This window comes from Corylus avellana, chromosome ca1, assembly GCF_901000735.1.
Source record: "Corylus avellana chromosome ca1, CavTom2PMs-1.0".
Lineage (NCBI taxonomy): Eukaryota > Viridiplantae > Streptophyta > Magnoliopsida > Fagales > Betulaceae > Corylus > Corylus avellana.
The window spans coordinates 37,158,888-37,166,275 of record NC_081541.1 but is presented as its reverse complement, the minus strand read 5'-3'; positions in this window follow the sequence as shown (position 1 = coordinate 37,166,275).

Here is a 7,388-nt window from a genome sequence, read left to right as displayed (position 1 = left end):
TTTGTTACTAAACATCAGTAATAGTAAAACAAAAAAAAACAAAAAAAACAAAAAAAAAAAAAAAAACCCTTAAAAGAAACATATAGAGTTACCAAATCGCTAAATAATTTTTTAGTGGTAGAACTTTCTAATAAAATTTTACACATTTGCATAGTTAATTTTTAAGTGGTAGAACTTTCTAAATAATTTTTCATTGTCTAGTAACAAAACACAAGTTTAATCTATAAACATATATCAACGCTGACCACAAATCAGTCAGCTACTTCTAGTGCTATTTCCTACAATTTCTCGTGTGCATGGTTGAGTTTTTGAAGGACAGTAAATTTAGGTGGACAAAAAAAAAAGCAAGATTTAATGAATATGCATCCAATAAATGATGGGTGATATAGACTTCATAAAGGATAAATATTTTATATTAAGAAGACATATATTATGTTATAAAGTATTTTAATTTTAAATTGTATGCATCATATTTTTTTTATATATGATAAAAATGTAATAAATAAAAAATTTAAATATAATTTATTATTTTAGTGTTGCCCCTACTAAAGTCAATTCTTAGATCCGACATTGCTCATACCTATTAAAACAAATGTCAGAAGCACATGTTATTAAAAAAACATGTGCTTCTCACATGATAAGGGATATATGTTAGTCTATTAAATTGATTTGTATGAATTTGTAGCTAATTTTTGTCCGAACAAGCTTCCAGTTTTTTTTTTACCCTTTTTCTTGAGCCCCTTGAAGTAAATAGTTTATGGTGAGATGGGAAATCGGGATCTTCCTCGCTCATTTGTAGTGGAAAAGAATCGATTTTTTAAAAGAATGGGCAAAATTATCAAAAAAAAAAAAAAAACAATTGATGTGAGAAAAAATTATTAGAAACAATTGATGTGAGAAACAATTATTAGAAACAATCTAATATTGGGCGATTGGATTCACGAGTCCAACAAGTTCATGGGCTGACCAAGTTGTGCTCCAGTGCAATATAGCTTCTGGGCCGTTTTCTCAAGCGCAAACGTACCATTTTTATATTTTCAACGTTTCAGGGCTACTTGCCTCCTAGCCCAAGGTGAAAAGGGCTTTTGCTATTGCCTCGTGGATCATACGGCAGAACTCCTTTAGTGTTTCCTATGGCGATATGGGTTTTGTTTGGCAAAGCCTTTGTTTTTCTTGTGTTACTATTTATTACCGTTTTCTAAAAAAAATCAACATCAAAACATTCTAACTTTTTTTCACTTTTTATATCACATCATTAACTTTTCATTATTATTCAAATAAAAATAATCACTATACAACAAAACTTTTTCACTTTTCCATACCACTTTTTCATTTTTTTATACCAAACATTCTTATTTTTATTATTATTATTTTTGTTCACATCAACTACGGTGACTATGGAAAATACTTTGCCAAACATGATACTTAATTAATTAGCTAGAAACAAAAAAAATATTAGATAAAGCATTTCAATTATTTTCTTCATGCTCAGCAAATTAAAGATAATGACAACCTCGTAAAGAAAAAACCACATGTGCAAAATATGATGCATGCAAAAGATGATGAGGTAATTACATACAGTGCCTGCTATAGCTAGACGGGCTGTCTTCCAAAACCGCAGCTCCTAAATCTCACTTGTGCAGTAGACGAACTTGAAGAAACGACTGGATATAAAAGATGAAACGACTGCATATAAATGAAGAAACGAGTGAATAAGACTAAGACTTAGACAAAGTCATTTGTTTTTTGCTTAAAAAACAAGATAAGAATTCAGTGTCCATACAAAATATTACAGTTGGCGAGATAGGATTGGGTTGTTAACCATCATGAAACAAATGAGTGAACTGTAGCAACTGTTTCATTATCAATTGGCGCAAATAGTTCTTGAATTTATGAATGGACACAAATAATTCGTTTTGATTATTTACTAATTTATACCGACGCATTCATCAATCATCATGCTATATTAGTTAATTTCAGGAGAAGTGCTACGTACGAAGCAACAATTTTTTATTTATGTTATGAAGTATTAGAGCATTTATATTCGGTTCAATAAATATTTTATTAAATTTTAGCTAATTATTTAATTTTTTAAAGCACTTACATTCGACTTAATACTTTGCCTATTAACTTTTACTTTTTTATTTAAAATATTATTTATTCATCTACTTTTCCAATTAAAAAAAAAAAAAAAGAATTTCCTTTTTATGGATTATTGAGGTAAAGTGCTCAACAAATGGCTAGCCGGATGTAAAGTCTTTTTTGTGACAAGGCTTGAGCCAATGTGAGTACTCCTAGCTTTGGTATGAGTTTTTGACATTCTCGAAGGCGATGCTCAAGAGGTGTTTTACCTCCTTCCATAATTCTATCAGTTAGGGCTCATTTGGCAGTGTCCTTATCAAAGTTTACTTTTTTTCAAGTCTCCAACATTCTTACTTTTTATTGCTATTCATAAAAAAAATTTAAAATTTCTATATACTTTAGATCACATCATCAAACAAAAAATCACAATACCAAGTCTATTCCCAAACAAACCCTTACAAGGCTCTTTGTGTTTAGCTGTCTTCTTTCTTTAGCGTAAATTTAAAGTGTACAGTGGTATCAATGTAACTTATCTTTTGAGTGTAGGGTTTATAAATAAAATTTGAGAACTTTGATTTGATGAGTTGCACCAAAACACATGAATTTTCATGGCATCAAAGTCATACATTCAAAGTCATACATTCATGCCTAACTATAATTTTTCCTAGAGACTTGTTATTGAACTCTCTATTATTATGTGCTTTGCCACATTTCCTGTGAAAGTTCTTTCTACTACTTGTTTGGACTGCATTGGTAAGTAGATTTGCGTCATAATCCCCTCAATAATTCATCACCTTAAATGACGGTTGCATAATTTCATCAAGGTGGTCAGTGTGCAGTAGTGGTTACCGGTAGACAAACTTGAAGAAACAAAAGGATAAGACTAAGACAGTGCGCGCACTGCTTCGTCGTTATCAACCTCAACTAGCTTCTTAGCATTCAATAGCGATCGATTTGACACCTTTCACAATTTTGATACTGACAATTCTTGAACGAAATTAATTAAATTCAAGTAAGTTTACTTACTACTTGTATTTAAAGCTAGGGTGTGACAAGCCATGTGTGTGGCTACCGTGTCCATAGATTCACACCATGTATTCTAACAGATTTTAGGAGAGCCGAGACTATGACACAATATCATCAGTACCATCCCCGGGGCCGGATGACTACCACCACCATCAATTACCTCCACCACTACCTCCAACCTCATCATTCACCATCGTTGTCATCACTACCATGACACCGTATCCTTACCATCCTAGGTCATTAATAATTTTTTTTTTTTTTTTTAATTAAAATATTAATTTTTAATATAGAATTGGTATTTTAGATTCTTCATCCAAATAAAACCTAAAATAATATAAAAAATAAATAAAAACAAAGAAAAAAAGATTAATATACTTTTATATATATATATATATATATATATATATATATATATATATATCTTATACAGTATAATTAGGTCGAGTTCAAAGAAAAACTCAAAGAGTGTGGAATAGTCGCTGCCCTCTGACAAACACCATTTGGCATCGTCTCTGATAGCCATCATCAGGCCATCAGTTCCAACAACCATCCTCCTAGAATATTCTCTATATTAGGCCTTTATTCTAATTACCTTGTAGGTCTACGCTCTTCCTTATTTAGTTTCAATTTTCATGCATGTTCATCACACCTAAACTTCTATATAAATCTCATCTACTATAATACAGTTTATTATAGTTCAATAGTCAAGATATAAGTCTAGCGGTTTTTATCAGCCTTTCTTTCTCTGCTTTCGCTCTCGCTCTCTTTCACTACTTTATATGTTCTATTATATATTTATAGACTTCCCCACTAACAGTTTGTTGGGACCTTCTTGAGCTTGTTTCATCACCATTGACTATTCGGATCAAGTTACACGGTTCCATGTTGTGTCCTCTTCCAATTCTTGAAGCATCTAATCAGTTGCTTTTATCTATGGTGACTAAGGCTGTAATGGAATAGAATCGTGCCAAGTATTAAATGTTTTAGTTTTGTTCATTTAATTTTATTTCGAACATGAGTTGAGCTCGAACTTATTACTAAGCTAGATAGTTTGTTTCAGCTTGGCTCATTTATTTTCAAGTAAATTCAAGTTCGTTCACGACTTGCTCACTTAACTTATTCATTCCTTTATAAAGTAAATATCATTATTGTTTATTTTTTATTTTTTAATCCATACTAATTAATAGTTAATTAATTATTCATTATGTACTCACACAAGCATCATGAATATATACACAAACACACACGTATATCTATATAAAGACACAATAACAATAATTCAAGCTATATTTATCATGTTAGGAAGATAATTCTTCTTTGCTTAAGATGTTCTAGTTACAAAATTAAAATACTAGTATAAAAATATTAGAAATAAATTTATACGAATCAAGCTGAGTTTATAAGAGTATAGCTAATTTAATAATCAACCCTAATTTTTAATTTTCGACTGACTCATTTATTAAACAAACTAATTTGAGTCAAATTTATAGGAACGGATCAAATGGGTTGTCGAATGGACCTTTTCACTTACAAGTCTAATGGTGATATATAATTGCCATAAGAAAAGGGAAGCCTTATGGATTGACTTGTCTACTTTTGCAGTAACTAAAGATTGCAATGATTTCTGGAATTTTTTTCTAGCATCTTTGATATAGTGGGTATGTGATGTAGTGGAAGACTTTGTAACAAAAGATCAAGAGCTTCTTCGTCTCTTAACCAAGAAAATAAAACGCAATCCGCAAATTGCAACACAACCCGCAGGTTGAAGGGGTTCTCCACAGAGAAAATGAGAGAAAACTCACAAATATTTTGATTTCAAATTGATTGATTATTACAAAACAAGTTTCACACCTATTTATAGGAAAATTAAGACAGTCTAAAGAACTAAGACAACCTGGACAATAATATACTATAGACAATAGGAATAAAACACAAAGACAAGAGGAATAAAATCCTAGACATATACACATAAACCTAGCTCCCTTTGGACAAAAGGAATAAAACACGTGATCTAACAACAACCCAACATTATCTTCCAACAAAGAGCACAAATCCAGCAGATGATGCAAGGAAAACATGTTTTCCAATCAACTTTCGGTGCCTATTTAGAATTGTCCCTTGGTTTTTACTAGGGCATATGCTCTTATTATATGCTCTTATTAAACAAGAGAATGTTTATTTCATAAGAATAGTTATTTAATTCTAGAGGTTTATTCCGCAAATTAAACGGAATCTAAGTATTTAGAAAAACTTGAAGCATCTCAAATAACTCTATTTTACATTCAGTATATCATATAATCCCATTCCCCATTCCCCATTCCATACGATTCACCCGAATTCCTATACAATTCACAGTGACTATAAAATTTTATATGAGAAATTCATGTGAAAAAGATAAGAATAAAAATTGTAGTAATGCGCACTCATGACGAGATAGTTTGATAACATAATTTATTGCACGTACGCTAGATAACAATCAAGTGATCAATTAACCGCCACGATTCTTTCTACAACTTTAGTTTGAATTGCAATTTATTAAACATAATTTTTAGTTTGATTTTTTATATTATTGCATATTAGTATTTTCATGTTGCGAACAAAAATTACATTTTATAGGTTAATATGATTAAATAAAAATATAAAAAATATTTGTGATTTTTTGTACGTGCACCAAACGTCGGAAAATGTTTTCATCGTAAAACATTTTCCTGTAAAATAATTTCCCTGAAAATATTTTACGGCGGAAAATATTTTACGCCGAAACAAACGGAGCCTAAATGTCAATTTCAAAATAGAAAAATTTATCTCTTTTTTTTTTTTTTTTTTCAGACTTATTTGTATTTCTTATTTAATCACGTGATATAATAGATGATAATTTTTTATATGATTTGCGAACTTGATACAAACCCAATACAAAATTAGAGGGTTATAGTTGAAGAGTTTGAGCTGTTTAATTAAATGGTCGGATTTGGATTAACATATATAGTCTTATTTGAAAATGCACAAATTTAAACTAAAATCATGATTTCGAATAACAAATATATAATAAAAATAATAATTTTTAACATGTTTTATTGAACGCATTTGCGATTTTAAAAAGTATTGATTTCAAAAAATGAACCCGACCCGCGCACACGAATTGTCACACCTACTTTCGTCTTTTCAAGTCTCAAAATGCTTTTCAAATTTATTTTTAAATATCAATATAATTCTATTTAAAATCAATTTTTAACTATCTTATTTTTTATTTTTTATTTTTATTTCATCCTCTCAGTCTCACATCTCCTAATTCTACTCCTGCCATGGCTTCATGACAATTTTTATGTTCCGGAAGAAGATAAAAATGCTAATAGTCTTGCATTTTCAAGAATTCTCACGTTTTGATGGTTGTAATTAGCATTATCTGATTGAGCTTATTTATTATAGCGTGTGATCCAACAAATTCAATAAGTTTTTGTTCATAATTGTTAAATATCCTCTCCATTCTTATAAAAATAAGGTTAAAATTGTTACTTGTGGGTTCAAACTTCAAAACCCTTTTATATAACTTATTCAAAACAAAAATATTGATGCTATTATATTGCTAAGTAATTAAAATTTTTATTACTCTATTTATCTAGATAATATATTTTATGGTATTATAATTTATGTGTACTATATATTGAAGTTTATATATATATATATATATATATATATATATTCCCTTGTGTATAGGAGAACTAGGAAGCAAAATAGAAGGTAAAATATTAATATAGTGGAAAAATAAAAAATAAAAAACTAATGGCAAAGTACAAAGTCATATTGGCAAATGGCAATGGCAATGGCAAGAGTTCCAAACAGAAGGAAAAAAAAACATTTGTTTAGTTTAATTAAGAAAATATAAATTGCACTACAAGAAATTTGGTCATTAGCAACCAAATTATTAGCGGCGACCCAAAAGTTGCCGCTAATGATGAGGGGTCATTAGCGGCAACTTTTAAAAGTTGCCGCTAATCGCCTCTCATTAGCGGCGACTTCAAAGTCGCCGCTACTAGCGGACGCTAAATACCATTATATTTGATATTCAGCAACAACATCAATAGCGGCAACAATTGTTGCCGCTATTTACTACTCATTAGCGGCGACATCCTAATGTTGCCGCTATTAGGTATACAATAGCGGCAACAAACGTTGCCGCTATTTAAACACAATTAGCGGCATCGGCCAATTGCCGCTATTATGAGCTTAATAGCGGCGACTTCCAAATGTTGCCGCTATTTATGGGTCAATAGCGGCAACTT